The 17,314-nt window shown below is 35.4% G+C and overlaps 1 long non-coding RNA gene across 3 annotated transcripts; it reads right to left on the reverse strand.

Moving 5' to 3' along the window:
- Window positions 1-707: 707 nt before the first annotated feature.
- Window positions 708-10,012, reverse strand: LOC110679332. Of its 3 annotated transcripts, none has more exons than XR_002502400.1 (4): window positions 9,673-10,012; window positions 9,444-9,580; window positions 8,969-9,381; window positions 708-1,010 (listed from the first exon to the last, which is right to left on the reverse strand). It is a non-coding gene; the product is annotated as an uncharacterized LOC110679332 (long non-coding RNA). The 3 variants fall into 3 exon arrangements; XR_002502403.1 differs by lacking the exon at window positions 708-1,010 and adding an exon at window positions 1,342-1,381; XR_002502399.1 differs by lacking the exon at window positions 708-1,010 and having other exon boundaries at window positions 8,607-9,381.
- Between the last annotated feature and the right edge of the window lie 7,302 nt (window positions 10,013-17,314).

Raw genomic sequence — 17,314 nt, forward strand, 5'->3', positions numbered from 1 at the left:
AAATAAATGCTTGCAAGCAATATCTTTCAAGCACATTGATTACCTGTAATCTTGCGAATAATATTTTTACTGTTCCACGTTAAGCCCTAAAATTGGTTCTGGTCTTAGGTTGGCGGCTTTTCAATTTTACTCCCATTTGACAGCCGCCCTCCACCCTTGACTTTGTCTCTCCATACACTCTGAAAAAAATCTAAACTAGATAGTTTAAATCGCTCACTAAAATGCTATTCGCCTGGTTGACCCCAAGCATGGTGTAACTGGGGACAATACTGGCTTAGTATAAGTTTTGCTTATAATGAATGGAGTATAACTTTCGTATATTTACATACAAACTAACCATTTTCTATTCTAAAATTACTTTATTTAACGTTTTTGATTAAAATCGATCATAAAAATTAAAACAGTGCTTTAACTCTACCAAATTGAAAATGTGACTGATTCTAATGACATAATCAAACCGATACGATTTTTAAAATTCATGGTAAGCCTTTTCAAATCAGTTCCACTTTCAATTTGTTGGAGTTATTATCAAAAATTCAATTCAATAGATCTTTATTGATAACTTCAATTCAATAGTTGTTCATTGATAACTTCTTTCAAATATTTCTTCCAATTTCACATATTATGGAAGTGCATTGGCAGCCTTGGACAAATGAGCACAGAGGTTGTTAACTCGTGTTACTCGGCTGCGTTTGCTTTACTAGGAATATTGATATTCAGCACTTTATACGCCTTTAGAAGCAAATCCAACGCTAAGAAAAAGTCTTCCCCACAATCGATTGCTCCTTTCTCCATGACCACGAAATATGTTCCTTCAGTGAAAGGTAGCGCATCGCAATAAACGAAGGGAACTTCTGACACTTCCATTTCCTCGTTTGGTGATTCTTGCCTCCATTTAACAAACACTGAAGCATAATCCTCCAAAGGCGGTAAGTTTGAAGGTTCTGATTTTCGGACGTTGCCCTGGTGTGTCAGCTCCGCCATTATTTTCAGGAGCGCCTGTATACCGACTGAAATGACAAAAATAAATAACTCTTTAATGTTTTAAGGTTAGGATTAAGATTATCGGTAAGTTAAAAAAAACCTAGGATATGTTTATCTTTAACTGTGTACATACTTTCTCATTATTAAAAAACACTTGCATCTATTACCTTACCTTACCTCACCTTCTTCTTATTCCTGGCATGAAAATAATTACTAATTAATAATTATTCATCTGCAAAAGTCGGTAAGACTGTACATAACAAGATTATTCTGAGTACATGTAGTTTACATAAAATGGAGCCTTCCTTAGCCGAGTGGTTAAACTCCGCGGCTACAAAACAAAGCCATGGTGAAGGTGTCTGGGTTTCTGGGCATATAGTATCATGTATCCTCGTACCTGCCACAGTGAGGACGTAATACCAAGAAAAAAAAAGAAGATAAAAATGGAGTTGAAAATAAAATGTCAATAACAAAATCAAATAATTTTCGCATTAAATCTAATTATATTTGAAAGTAATTTGCCTGTAATTTCTAGGTTAAAAAAATATATGTTTAGAAATTTTATATTTACTGCAGTAAACTTTAAAACGATTACATGAGGAATCGTTCAAAAATGCTTTATGGTGACATTTAAGAATACTTAAAGTAATATTAAAAGAACTATTAAAGTGAATTGTGAAAATATCATGATGAATATTGATGGAACATATTTCTTAAACAACCACACTAAGCTTATTTTCCAGATTCCGATGAATTTGTCAACAGCTTAACAAATTCATTGAGTACGGTACGCTATTACAGATTCCTGTTAAAAAATATGTTGAATTTAAATAAACTACGTTAATTAAGGCCCAAGTAAAACTGGTGCAAATGTCAAAACTGAAAAAGCAGGTTTCGCCGTTGAAATCGACATATCAAAAAAAAAAAAAAAAAACCACGGCTGTTTTATTTCCAAAATAAAAAGCCTGTGTGTTTTTATTTTTTTTCGATTTGTTGATTTCAAGGGCGAAAACTGCTGTTTCATTTTTGACATTTGCTTCATTTTTATTTGCACCTTAAATTAACAAACCATCAACATGTTGAGGAATTCCCAGTAAAATGAGCTAAATGTGTATGATCAGATACATTCCTAAGGGTTGGTTGATTATTATATTATTCATGGCTAAAACTAGAGAAGAATCTCTCAACCAAACCTAAGGTATATTTAGGGGGAATTTCTCGGAGGCCTTCTTAACCGGCCTTTTGAACCTGGAACAATTTCTGAACTTTTTTTTTTAGAAATCGTACAAGAGTTTTGGATCAACTCTTAGTGAAACTCATAGAATAATTCAACAAAAAAAAATATTTAAAGGACTTTTCAACATAAACATGCCCTGAAGTACTATCTGGAGATCCTAGAAAAAGTAAATTCTAGTGGATTTTTTGTAGAAGTTATTGTGAGCTCGAGAGTTCTCTTTTTACTATAGGAATAACTGAAGCATTCATGAAAAAAATATTGCTAAAAAAATTCGTCTTAGAAAAAATTAATAGAAATGCATAATTATTTTATGTATATTCTATGAAAAGATTTGAAATCCTCAGATTTTCAACGGAATTTATAGAACAACCCCTCAAGCACCCTGTCACTCAAGGATCATTTGCTAGATAAAATGAAATAAAAAAAGATTTATTTGAGTTATTTTAAGAAACCCAGAAGATGAATTTTTGACATAATCTTGAGGAAACGTTTTGTGGAATCCTTATTGGAGGGCTCCCTGGAGTAATTCATCAAAAAATAAAATTAGGGATGCATGGAGAAACTGTACTAGGATGCTTGAGAGAATTCTATAGATGTGAGGAACTGTTTCAATCATATTTTTGAAATCCTGCAAAAAATATTTTCTGTGGTAGATCTATGAGGAATTTTCTGGTGAATCTGATTCGAGAAATTCCTGAGGAATCACTAATTAAACTTCTTGAAGAAATCCTTGTGGATCGAACTTCTTGAAAAAATCCTTGTGGAGTTAAAGTCTATAATTTTTTTTTGGTAGAATAAGTGAGAAACCCCTAAGATATTCTTGATTACAAAAATACTGTCTGTAATAAAAAAAAAACAAAAAAGGCAGAAATCAACGAACTTTTTTTTAAATCTCCTGGTGAAATCTAGAAAAAAGGTGTAAAGACTTTGATTAACCACAAGGCTGGTAGCGACTGAGTTTCAAAGTGGTAGCGACTTTAGAGACCTCAAGTTTAAAAAGAGATCAAAACAGAAAACAAATAAAGAACACACAGGAATCAGGTGATAAGATAATGTTTTAAACAATCCAGCCTTACATTTCTCTATGAATATTTTTTTTATTCGTATTACTACTCGTGACATTATAACATGTATTAATGTGTGCCTTTTTCAAGATATTGTTTCGAGGAGATTAATAAGAAACTGATTCAGGTATTATCCGGGAGTTTTCTTCAAATATTACAGCGAAGATTTTTTTCAAAATTACATTTAATAATTATATAATAAATCCTCAATAAATTTTGTTTAGGATACTTTCATAAAACAAACCATAACATAATTTACAAAACAGTTATTTTGTTACATCATTGAAACACATTTTGTAACAATCTTGTTATACATTTGAAAGGATCTGTAATATTTTTGTTTTATTTGATGCAAATCAAATTTTGATAGAATTTTTGTGATTTTATCTAATAACTACGGTACATGTTTAATAACAACTGATGATTAAAAAAAATCATATAAGAGAAACACATTCTGTTATAATATTGTTTCTGCCGTCTTGTCGGGAAGTACTCCAAAAATTTATCCAAGGATCTCCAGGTAATTGTCAAAAATATTATATAGAAATTATTGAATTTCTTTTGAAATCCTGGGGGTGTGTCTAAAATAAATCCTAAAGTAATCATTGTAGAAATTCCCTATGAACTCTACCAAGGATTCCTAAAAACACTATATTGTATTGGACAAAACATTCGCACCTTTTTAAATTTTTCATACAAAATGACCAACTTTAGAGGGCTATATCTGAGTCACTTATGGACCGATTTGAATGAAATTTTACCAGTTCTTCAGAAATAACTTGAATTTCAACATATATTTTTGAGCGATTCTTTTAATCACGAGTTCACTAAACTGTATTTTTGACATTTTTTTCCTAATTGACATAATTAAATATATTGAAGGAATAGCTTTACAGTATCTTTAGCATAGTTATAGATTTGGACGAGTTGAACAAGTTTGCTGAAGACAGTTTCTGTGTAAAGCTTTCAGATTTTGAGATAAATAGTTTTGAATTTTTCGTAGGAAATTTCACCATAGTTCATTCATTATTGTTTGTAAACTTGTGATTGGAAAAATATTTTAATAATGTTAAAATTCAAGTTATGTCTGAAGTTCTGTGAAAATTTCATTCGAATCGGTCCATAAACAACTGAGATCTAGCTTAACAAAGTTGGTCATTTTATATGTGTAGTGACCGTTATTTGCTAAGTGCGTTTTTTCTCGTTTTCCTATTTAAATTATAAATTCTTTTCACAACTGTTACTAACAGAATAAGATACATTTTTTACACAAAGCGAAGCACGTTTATTCCGCACAAAACTAATCAACAAACTGATTCAATTTTCACCTTCATTGTTCAGCCTACTATCAATTTTCACCTTCAGTGACTCAGATATAGCCCTCTAAAGTTGGTCATTTTGTATGAAAAATTTAAAAAGGTGCGAATGTTTTGTCCAATACAATATAGTGTTTTTAGGAATCCTTGGAAGAGTTCATAGGGAATTTCTACAATGATTACTTTAGGATTTATTTTAGACACACCCCCAGGATTTCAAAAGAAATTCAATAATTTCTATATAATATTTTTGACAATTACCTGGAGATCCTTGGATAAATTTTTGGAGTACTTCCCGACAAGACGGCAGAAACAATATTATAACAGAATGTGTTGCTCTTATATGATTTTTTTTAATCATCAGTTGTTATTAAACATGTACCGTAGTTACATCTAACAACATCACTCATTTGAAATCATCATTCGCTTGGCACCGTTTCTTGTTCGTCTATTTTTCTTATCCTTTTCTCATAATCCCTACATTCACCTCGTCCTCTACTCTTAGAAATAAAAATTTAAAGAAAAAAACATATCTATGTTTAGTGATTGTTTAGGGTTTCACTTGCTTTGGCCTCCAAATGAAACGATGTAATGGGATTTCTTGTCACTTGGTTCTGCTTTTTCCGAAATTTCTGCTCGAGAGATCCTGTAAATATGAATATTTTAAAACTGATTCTAATTATAATAATCAAAATATACATATTTCCAACCGTAATTTTGCATTAGTTACCTTCGGATTGTACCTACCAAACTATTTTTAACCATTTATTTTATTATATTTTTACAAAATATAATAGTTGTACTAATCCCGAATAACAAAAACAGCTACATGATAAAAAAGTTATTTTTATGGTAAAAAATACTCAGAATATCTAAGTGAGCATAAGGGATCAATTTAAGTGACTTACACACTTATTAATTACCTCTATTCCTAAAGTGTTACTCCAGATAGAGTTTCCAGGCTAAGAACATCAAAGTGAGCATAGATGATCAAAATAATTTACATTTTCAAATGGCTGAATGCACTTTACAATTGTAGTTAGAAAAAACTCTACTTAGAACAAACTCAGAACATCGAAACGAACATAATACATCAAAATCTGAACATTTTTGAATGGCTTAATGCATTTTGCATGTTTAAACTCCATTTTATTAACTACCTTTATTATAAAAAAATACGTAGGATAGTTTTCCAAGCTTAAAACATTAAAGTGAGCATGTGTGATTAGAATTATTTGAGTGTTTTTTTTAAATGGCTCAATGCATTTTTCATGTTGTAACTCTACTTTATTGTTCACCTTCGTTCTCAAAACGCCGCTCTGGATAAAATTTTCCAGGCTTAGAACATCAGAATGAAAATAAGAGATCGATTTTTTTTAATTGCTAAATGCGCTTTGCATGTCTAACTCTACTTTATAGCCTTAGTTCCAAAAATGTTACATTGGATAGAGTTTTGCAGGCTCAGAACATCAAACATGAGAAGATCAAAATTATTGAAATTTGTATATGGCTCAATATGCTTTACATGTTTTAACTTCACTTTGATGTTTACCATTGGTCTCAAAATGTTACTTCGGGTAGAGTTTTCTAGGCTCATTATATCAAATTGAGTGAAGAGCAAAATCATTTGAGCTTCTAAGTGACTCAAAACGTTCTACAATTTCTTATTCTGCTTTATTATTTATGTATCTTTACTTTTTTATATTTCAACTAAAAAAATATATACAGAGTATATACACAGTAAAAACCAAGCGTAACTTTTACATATTTATGGTAACACATTGTATTTAGCAGACATTACTAAATTTTCCGAAATGTTGCTTGAAAGCAACTCTATGGTTCCAATGCATTTCACATAGTTGTTGTTTTTAACTATACAAACTACCCTCTCTATACAGATTGAAACTGATTGTTACCTTCAATAGACCAACCTGATTGCCTGCGTAGTAGTGAAATGTTAACAACATTTTTTAAAGAAGTTTGTTCGCTGTGTGAACTTCCACAACATTGCTTTTGTTTGCTGTGAGAAAGCAAACATAAAAATAATGGTTGAAGAGCATTAACTTCCTTTTTGGACTGACGTTGACCGAAAGCTCAAATAACGTCAAACAAACATCAATACGTTTTCATTCTGATGTAATCGACTTGTGTAAGATTGATCGTGCGTTGGTGTTCGTGACAGTTTACTTGTAGACCTCTATAGAACTGTTAATAAAATCATTTGAACTATCTGTTATAACTTAACATGCTATAACTTAACTTCACAAAGGTAGATATTGTTCTCATAATGCTACTGATAGAATGCTAGATAGCGATTTCCAAGCTTAAATATCTTATCGTCAGAGATCAAAATAATTTTTAATTTTAAATGGTTTGAAATGCTTTGCCTGTTCTCCTTGTCCATAAGTTACTTTCGTTCTCCATATGCCGCGTAGTATAGGATGCTTCTAGGCTCAGAACATCAAAGTGGTTATAAGAGGTCCAAAGTTTTCAAATGACTCATTACGGTTCGTGTTTTACAACTTTACTTACATCATTGTTTTCATTTGTCCTCGAAATTGCTACTTCAGATAAAAAGTTCTAGGCACGGAACATCAAATTGAGCGTAAGAGATCGAAATCTTTTGATTTGTAAATGGCTCAATATATATCACTTGTTCGATCTCTGTTTTATTATTATTTTGTTATTTAACGCTCATTCATGTTATTACATTTGCTGATTAAATTCTTAATGAGGCTTGATTTATATATTCAATTTTAAAAACAAGTGATGTGATGATTATTGTGACAGCTCGTTGTGATATGGGCAATAAAACGATGTTGTTCGGATGCATTTCTCGATGAGTGGGATGTAGTTCTCAAAAATTGATAATTAGGATGAATCGATGGATAATCATATCGTACTGATAAGAATGGATATTTTTCTTTAACCGACTTATTACATTTGAATATCTTTGAACTAGTACTGTCTAATACCTCCATTACTCCATTACTCTGAATATGCTCGTATTTGAAAACTCGTTGATGATCCCCGCAAAATCTATGGGCACGTCAAGAAGCTTTCTCTAGCGCTCGAAAGGCTTTTTATCAATCAATCCATAAAACCTTTAGAGGAATTGTCACTAATGTTGGACTCCTCAATCCGTTGTAGTGACCGTTATTTGCTAAGTGCGTTTTTTCTCGTTTTCCTATTTAAATTATAAATTCTTTTCACGACTGTTACTAACAGAATAAGATACATTTTTTACACAAAGCGAAGCACGTTTATTCCGCACAAAACTAATCAACAAACTGATTCAATTTTCACCTTCATTGTTCAGCCTACTATGACCTCCTAAACATCTAACAACATCACTCATTTGAAATCATCATTCGCTTGGCAACGTTTCTTGTTCGTCTATTTTTCTTATCCTTTTCTCATAATCCCTACAATATGGAAAATCGAAAAAGTTGCAAATGTTTTGTCCAATACTGTAGCTCCTAATGAAGTCCTAGTAGATTTTCATAATAAATGTCTAAGGTGACGTTCCCCATCGGAATTTTCTATTTAAGCGTAATAAGTACACCCTGTCTAAGATAACTATAGAAAAAATAATCAGTCGCATTCTTGGATAATATCCTGTACGAATTTCGAACGCAATCGCAAAAATTCCCTTATTTGCGGAATGGGTTACATTCATGCCCTGATTCGCTACTCGCCACACAGTAACGCACATGCGCTAGTGTCTATGCACGAAAAATCGCTAAAAGGGAACGTGAAAAATGTTTGTATGGCGAAATGCATTTAACGAATTATTTCTCAAAATTGGGAACTGTTTTCGAAAAAAATATTTGTTACCGGTTGTGCGTGATTATGATGGCTATCACGCCTACCAAATATTTTTGATTACGGCTTCCACTCACAAGAAATTTGAAGTTAGATGCCTTTCCCCATGCAAAATTAAATGAGAAAACTCCTTCTGATCAACTGTGGACAAGCGCAAAGCAGGTGTTCCATTATTGCAGAGTATCTTGGAAAAAATCATTAACGTATTTCTTCAAAAACTCTGAAATAAACCTGCTAAACATAACTATTGGAAAAATCGAGGCTATGTGTAATAACCCATACTACAGGTCTCCCTGTAAGACACTCCCACTGCAATTTCTCAGCAGTAATGGAGTCAATTTAACTTTTAATTTGTGGCTGCAGCGTAATATGTAAAAAAGACTACTAAATTTCACCAGGATCGATTGAAAGACATCTGAGAAGTTATGGTGAGCGTAAAGTGAGTGACAACGTCGGATAGAAAACCTGACTGTATGTCTGAGGAGTCTGGTTTGGACCATGTCACTCTTTGTTGACACTTACTAAAATGCATACAGACTTACCAGCTAACTGCGCTGCGACCTCCGGACCAAGTTCTTGTGGCAACCTGTCCATGCTGAAAGAACTGTGCAGCAATCAAGAGGCAGTTGACGTGTTGAGGCGGTCCGGTTCAAGTTGGTTCGGGGTCCGCGACGTTCCAGTGCAAATTAGTTCGGGGTCCGGGGCGGCACGGTTAAAATTGGTTCGGGGTCCGGGGTGTTCCGGTTTACATTGGTTCAGGGTCCGGGGCGGTGCGGTTCAAATTGGTTCGGCGTCTGGGGCGGTCCGGGAAGCATTGTCCAGTGAAAACCAAAAGTAACTCAGCACACTCTACGGTAGTTGAGCAGCGGCACGTTAACGCCGGTTGAAAAACGGACCAAGTGATGACCAACGGCGGCCCGCGAGTGCTTGGATTTGCAGATGTCGGATTCCCTCACTGAAAATGAAAAAAAAAATGAATCACTATTTGATAAATCGAACAATTAAAAAATAACTCACCTTTCTTGCTGTGCATCAATCAGAAGTGGTCGGCGTCTGGGGCGTTTGGTTTCTGGGGTGTTCCGGTTAGGACACTGAAACCACCGGAAACTTTTCAGGGTTATTTCAGGAGCAGAGGTCCGGACATTCCACAATGGCTAATCGTCGAAAGGGAAGCGAAATGTCAGATTTATCGAATCGGATAATTGAGGTTACAACTAATCGCGAGCCAAGAAGAAGAGGAACTTACCGCGACGGATGACGCTTGATATTCGGAGGAAATCGGGTGCCACGGCTCAAAAGACACTTCTCACTTTTCGCAAAACTGTAAACTTGATTTACTTCGCGAAAAACACTTTCTTTTTAAGCAATTTCACCTACAAAATCACATCCGACCAAGAGCAAATTTCCGAACGCGTTTGTTGACTTGGTGATTGTAGCAAACTGACATCGTCAGCTAAACACGGAAAAAATAGTATAGCTGAAATCGATTTTAGATTAACTTTTTAGGGGAAGCAAGTATACTTCTTAAACATAGTCAAGTATAAACAATACGAAAGACAAAAAAGCGTGAAATTTAAATTATTTACGTTTTTTTTTCTGATTCTGAGTGTACAACGGAGCGGTGAAAGTAGCGGTTGGGTTGCGAGAGTTGAAATTCTTACTTACGCCGTTCTGTAACTCCAGGATTAAACGTTCGAAAAGCGAGCGAAAAATCTAGTTGGGTAAGAGCGGAACGTGTGGAATTTCGTCTGCGAATCACGTAGGAAAGTAAGTTTTTTCACTTTTCTGACTTGAGGCTATTTGAATAAGTTTTCGAGAATTTGGGATGTTCATTTTGTGTGTGTCTTCATTAAAAAGCTCTGAAATTAAAAGAAAAAGCAAGCTTTTTTAATGGCATGCGTCGAAAAAATTCTACTCAACCGTCGTGCAACGTTCACTTTAATTTGTCCTTTTGACAAAACAGTCTATTAAATAAACAGCTCATTCATTTTTTTAATATGTTCCATTCTTAAATAAGACATCTCTGTTTTTTTCCTGTTGGTTCCTGTTGAATTTCACCGTAATTTCAACAGCTGAACAGTTCGGTGAAATAAAATACCATAATTCCGTCGAAATTTGACGGATTCCGGTGAATACTGTAAAAATTTACCGTACTCCGTTAATTTAATTCACCGAACTGTTCAGCTGTTGAGATTTACAGGAATCCGTAAAATAATTTAAGTGTGTAGACATTTTTAGCGTGCTTTTGGGAAAGCTTACTTAAAGGAAGCTTATTGAATAAACGTTTAATGCAGTACTAGAAGCATTGCATTTTTAAGCTTCGCAAAACCACCTGTTTGAGACAAATTTCCGGAAAACCAAATACCTACCAATATAGCACATTGTGTAATGGGAGGGTGTTGTTCCTTCTGCATAGTGAACATTTGAATATTTTTGCACACAAAATTAACCTTTACAGTTTGGTGTATTAGGTATTGGAAAAGTTTGTTTACATCTGTTAAAGCCGCCAGGAGTAATCACAGCCGCCTTGCCTTTGTTTCGACTTTGACATTAGCATCGCATCCAGAAAACTTCGCATCCCATAGCAGGCGCGAATACGGTTTGGTGCTGCGAAGTCAATATTTTTGTTAGACACGGTTATCCACAGAAAATATTAAAACAAAAATATATCATAATATGCTATATTTATATGAACATGTTCCTATTTGTTTATTTTTAACAGTTTTTTAATAAAATTGAACATATATCAGTGCATTTCAATCAGTGTTGTGAAAAACTCAATTTCTCATAACTCACGCTTGAGATTTTTCATGCGTGAGGTGTCAATCTCGCAACTCAGCAGTCATAAAATCATGAATGAGTTGGCTCACCTTTTCGACTCATTGTCTCGTATTTCCACAGTTTACTCACACACGGCAATAATTTCTTGTTAGTCTGGCAGGCATTAAAGCCACCAATGACAAAAAATTTTGACTTATTGCGAGTCAATTTTCGCAAGTCAGTTTGGAGCAAATTAATTTGCTGCCCAGAGCATTGAAAAGGCAAATAGGCAGCTGTGAAAGTATATTTATCAAGCTGTGTTTCAACAGAAACACCTAAAGTTTCAAAAACTTTAGTTTCAAATGACGAAAACAGTTGATGTTTTATACGCCTATGAATGATGATTGCAACTCCCCCACATGCCCCATCAAGTCGATCATTACGATAAACAAAAAAGTTAGGATCATTTTTTAGTTTGGATCCAGTTTTTAAAAAGTTTCGGTAATAACTGCTATATGCACGTTATTAGCTGTAAGAAAATTAAACAGCTCGTCCTCTTTACCATTCAGAGAACGAGCATTCCAATTTAAAATATTTAAATTATTATTTGGATCCATTAGAAAAACGTAATCCAATAACAATTTGATTTGTAAATTTTACACCTACTTGGACTGCTTCAGTCATAGTGATGGCTTTGAACATTGCATCAATCATTAGATTCAATTCTTCAGTTAGAAAATTAAAATCAGAGGCAGACATATCACTTGAAGTGGGTACATCTGATGATTTCCCATTGGAATTTTCGGTAGACAAAGAAGCCGAGTAGGAATTACCTGTGGCGGTAGGGTTTTTTCCATTTGATTTGAAACAAGTAGAAAGGGTACTCATAGTACGAACAGGGGAGGAGTTCAAATTACCTGCTACGATATCAGTAAAGGATTTTCCGTGGGTAGATACATTCGAAATTGAAAGATTCGAACGGCTACCCGACGGATTAAAATTTGTTTGTGAATGAACATGATTATGATCTTCCTGGTGGGTATGATTCCTAATCAAGCGATCGTTAACTGAAAAATGAGCATTGTTCGATACTCTACCAGGCAAATTCTGGAAACGACCGTTATCGTAACGGATATTATCCTTCATCTGCCTGGCACGAGCCTCTTGCGTGAAGGGCATTCCAAAAAGTTAGCTTTATGAGGGCCCTTGCAATTGGCACATTCAAACTTTCTGGTATCTTCTTTCACAGAACAGACGCCCTTAGCGTGAGAAGGACCTCCGCAAATCATGCATTTAGCATCCATGCGACAATTTTTTGTACCATGACCCCACTTTTGGCACCGACGGCACTGAGTGGGGTTCTGGTAATTTCCTCCAGGTTTCTGGAAATGTTCCCATGTCACACGCACATCAAACAAAAGTTTTGCTTTTTCTAAAGCTTTAATATTATTTAGTTCTTTTTTGTTAAAGTGAACTAAATAATATTCTTGAGAAAGCCCTTTCCGAACAATGCCAGATTGGGTTCTCTTTTTCATATTGATTAATTGGACTGGGGAAAATCCTAGTAAATCATTTATTCCATTTTTGATCTCTTCAGGTGATTTATAGTCACTTGAGAGGCCATTCAAGACAACTTTGAACAAACGTTCAGTTTTGTCGTCATAAGTAAAGAATTTGTGCTTCCTCTCTTCAAGATGTTTGAGAAGAAGTTCGCGATCTTTAAGAGTTTCCGGCAAAACGCGACAGTCGCCTTTCTTTGCGATTTGGAAGGAGACCTTGATTCCCCTAATGGAGTTCAAGATCTCTTGCCTAAATCCCCCAAATCCGAAACAACTGACCACGATAGGCGGCACTCTTTGCTTCCTCACTTGAATCAAAGAACCTGGGCTAGAGGCTGCTTCGATTTGGAGTTTGGAAAATTTGTCTAGAGCATCGAATTGATTGCTCATTTCGATACAATTATCAACATTATTCATTTCACCCTTGGAAGAAAGTTCGCATTCCGGGGAAGCGTCCTTTCTTCCATTTTTGCCACGTGTAGTGACAGTTTTAAAACCCACTTTTTTTGGAAGGAAGTAGTGAATTCAGAGATTCACCCCTCCTTTTGTTAGTTGTTGATACCATGTTTAGTTAATAAACGAGAAAGACGTGACCTTCGAGAGGTTTTTTTCCCAATACGGTGTCCAAGAAGGATTACCACCGCTAGCTTTCGCCAACGGGTCCAACGAAAAATCGAAGGCACGGGTCCAAACAAGGATCGTAAAGGGATCAATAGTAGAAAAAAATAGTACTGAAAAGTACTGTTTTAGTAGCACTGAAAAGTACCGTTTTTAATTTTAGCACTGAAAAGTACTGTTTATGTAGCACTGAAAAGTACTGTTTTATTGCTTTAGGTAGTTTTTAAGAAAACTTCCAAGAGCAGAGAGAATTTGTGTACACACAGCACGAAGGTACGATGCGCACAAATGACGGCTTTCTTCAAGATGGACAACATTCTGCTGTTGAAATGCGAGGAAGTTTCCCGATGTGGCTGTTGGGTGTGCTGGAGTATTATCGTAAATAAGATTATTATTTCTGTTCAACGCCATGTGAAAATTGCATTTGTAAAATATCGTTCACCAGTAGGAGCATGATCAAAAGACAAGACAATTTACACCGTCTTCAGCCAAAGGCTGCACAGACTGAACATTCACGAACATTAGGCAACGGACAACACGGAACACCCAGTAGCCCAGTGATGAATTTTCCGTTTGACAAAAAGTTTCCACCGACTGGAGCGGGAATCGAACCCACGCTTCGTGGCACAATAAGCCTAAACGACTGACGCCGCTAACCGCACGGCCACGAAGCCCACAAGACCAATATATCAACTACATCTAGAGCTGCTTTCCAATGTATCACGGTTTACGGATACTCTGCCATGACCATCTAAAAACCAGATGCCTTCAAAAATAAACTCAATCATCGGAACAATTTCTGTGTTTTTAATGCTAGGGTAAAATTTGCAAAAATCACAGAATTCTCAATGGCTGATCGCCAATTTACAATCATTCGGTAAATCGGGGTTTCAGTATTGGTCTGGAGTTTACAGATCTTCGGTGAATTGGGTTACAATTGAATCGGTAACCTTTACCGATTAATCAGTAATTTTGACAGGTGTTGGTCATCGTCAAAATTACTGATCTGTCGGTAAAATTCTCGTTTACCGAACATATTACCGACAGTTCAGCTGTTGAGATTTGGTTACCGAATAGGTTACCGAAGTCGGTAGTTTTTTCTAAGTGTGTAATAAGCGGTTTCTTCACCACCGCTTAGGCCTTAAACCTGGTTTAATCGTATGGGTAAACGTGGTTTACGGCTTAAGCGAAGGTGAAGAAATTGGCCCTAAGTCGATAGTTTCTTCAGTCCCTTCATTCTGCATACAATTTCCCTATCTCGATATCTCCATATCTCGATGTGATTTTCATTCCCGATTTTTTCTCCATTTGTCGATATGCCCATTATCTGGATCCTAGACCAAATTTTCGTAAATCTGAATAGTGTAGCAAAACGCAATGATGTGTGGTTGTTTATTATTTTTCAACAGAGCGTTTTTCAATCTAGTATTCATAAAACGTGCGTTCTAAGTCTCGATCGTCCTTTCGATATCGAGATGTGGAGAGTCGATTGTATCTTTATTCGTTGTTTTATTTACAGTTGATTCTCGGCATCTCGATGTTCTATATCTCATCTCTCCCTATGTTGATGATTGCTTTGGTCCCTTCTTTCTGCATACAATTTCTCTTTCCATATTCGATATCCTCCTTATCTCGATAGCTCCATATCTCGATGCGTTTTTGTTTATTTTCTGTTCCCAATTATCTCTCCATTTGTCGATATGAACATTATCATAGGTTGCTAGGCTAGATTTATGTGATGCATTTGGAAACTCGAAATGAAGTTGGCATGTTTTTTTTATAGTTTTCCAAGTAACGGTATGAATCTCAATCTAGTGTTCATTAAAATTAGTTCTTTGCTCAATCCCTCCCTATCTCGATGGTTCCTTTGATCTCAAATTTATGCATAAAACAGAAACATAAAAACATACTCCGGATAATCGAGTAAAAAATTCCGGATAACCGAGTCGCCGGATAATCGAGTTTCCGGATAATTTAGTCCAACCTGTATACAGAAAAAATAAAAATTGCGATATGTATTGCTGGTCTCAACCACAAATTTTCATAAATTTTACCAGTTGAACAAAATCTAAAACTTTGCCAGAATCAATAACCCCCAAGCTGATTTCAAAACTATCTGTAACATTCGTATTTTCAAGAAATTACTGACATTCGACCAGAAAACTTACTACTGATACATAAAATCCTCCAACAGCCTAAATGCTCAATTCAAATTATGAGTAATCAAATAGTCTTTTATTTAGTTACCGCGCGCTGGACTCAAACCTTTGTAGACTACACACAATAAGGAATAACTTATAACTACGTCTTCGGTCTCGTGTACTAGTCGAGTCTGCACGGGAAAAAATTCTGTGGTAAAAATAACTATTTTAGCTGACTACGCCCATTCTTAAAACTACCATGGAAATTCAGACCAATATACTATGTTTAAGGTACACCCCACCGCATTACTGGTACATTTGACAGAAATAATTTACAACAATCTGATTTCAACTACAGACATGGTAAAATCAAGCGCATTTCTGGTCTGCTGAAAATTGCCGGTGCGAGCGCTTAAGCTAACCCCCTAGAATGGTAGTTTTTACCGCACAATTTTTTTACGTGTGGTACACGATACTGAAGACGGCCTTATACATATGTTAGGTCGAAATACGCGTAATTGTACATTTCTCTTCACTAGCACAGCCTAGCGGATGTATTCGCAATCAGACTCTTTTCCACCAGATAGTTCTTCACATACATAGTACAGACCATTATATAGTACGCATTGGCCGTTTTTTCAAACAAATGTTCAACTAATCTGAAACTTGCACCACAGTTCAGAAATGTAATAAATTTCACTGAATTGGAAAATCAAAATATTTGAATAACCAGCTTTTGAATTATTAAAAATCTTTACCGTGCTGCATCGAAATCCGGACGGGACCAACATCCGGACACTTGTAGCAATTTGTTGTAATTAAATGGTAATTATGATTAAAGTATAGATTTAATTATATGCAGCATCATTTCACATAATACACAGATCCTTTTATTGTTACATGTGACGTAGTAGGCCAAGAGGTTAAATTGTAAAAAATCAAAAAGAAACGGACTCTGTCAAGAAGTACATCTTTTTGCAAGTGCTGAAAAAACAGTTCAAACATAGTGGATCGTCTGTTAGGTTCATTTTAGTTGATTAAACTATCCGTGCATCAGATACTTCAGTAAAGTAGGTGTAAAAAAGGTAAGTACAAAAAGCTTTCTACGTGAAATTGATGAGAAAGCTAGTATAAATTGTTTTTTGTTGATTATTCGTTCTGTCCGGATTTAAAACCAGAAGGTTAGAATGTTTTCAAATCCGGACGCAAGGCATAAAACATTTTTACGTGCGTACTGTTCCTTATTTTTGAATAGACAATGAACGGAACAACGTTGAACCAAGCAGTGGTCAAGGTGAGAGAAGGAGGCTCGATCCGCGTGACCGCAAAACGATTTGGGATTACGTTTGGGTACGTTGGAAGACAAACTATAATCAAGATATTCCGGAAATCGGAAAGGCATTCAACCTATTCTTCCAAAGGACGACGAGCAAGCTATTGCTGACTACTTCATCTCGAGAGCCGAGGCTGGATATCCGGTCAGTGAGAAAATCGTCTTTTTACAGGTGGGAGATTTCTTGAAATCTGTACGCAAAACAGGAGTTTTCAAAAACCATCTTCCTGGACGCGTGTGGGTTAGACGTTTTCTACAACGACACCCAGAGTTATCCAAACGAACCGCCAACAATTTATCAAAGCTACGCGTTATTACTGAAGAGAATGTAAGGAATTGGTTTCAGGTGAAGATGAATCGAAGCCAAACCTCAAATTTTCTAGAGCACAAATCTGGAGAACTGAGCATCCGTTTAAGCTAAAAACTTAATCGATTGGTCACTAGCTGGTGGTGACCAATCGATTAAGTTTTCAGCTC

The sequence above is a fragment of the Aedes aegypti genome, chromosome 1 (genome assembly GCF_002204515.2).
Source record: "Aedes aegypti strain LVP_AGWG chromosome 1, AaegL5.0 Primary Assembly, whole genome shotgun sequence".
Classification (NCBI taxonomy): Eukaryota; Metazoa; Arthropoda; class Insecta; order Diptera; family Culicidae; genus Aedes; species Aedes aegypti.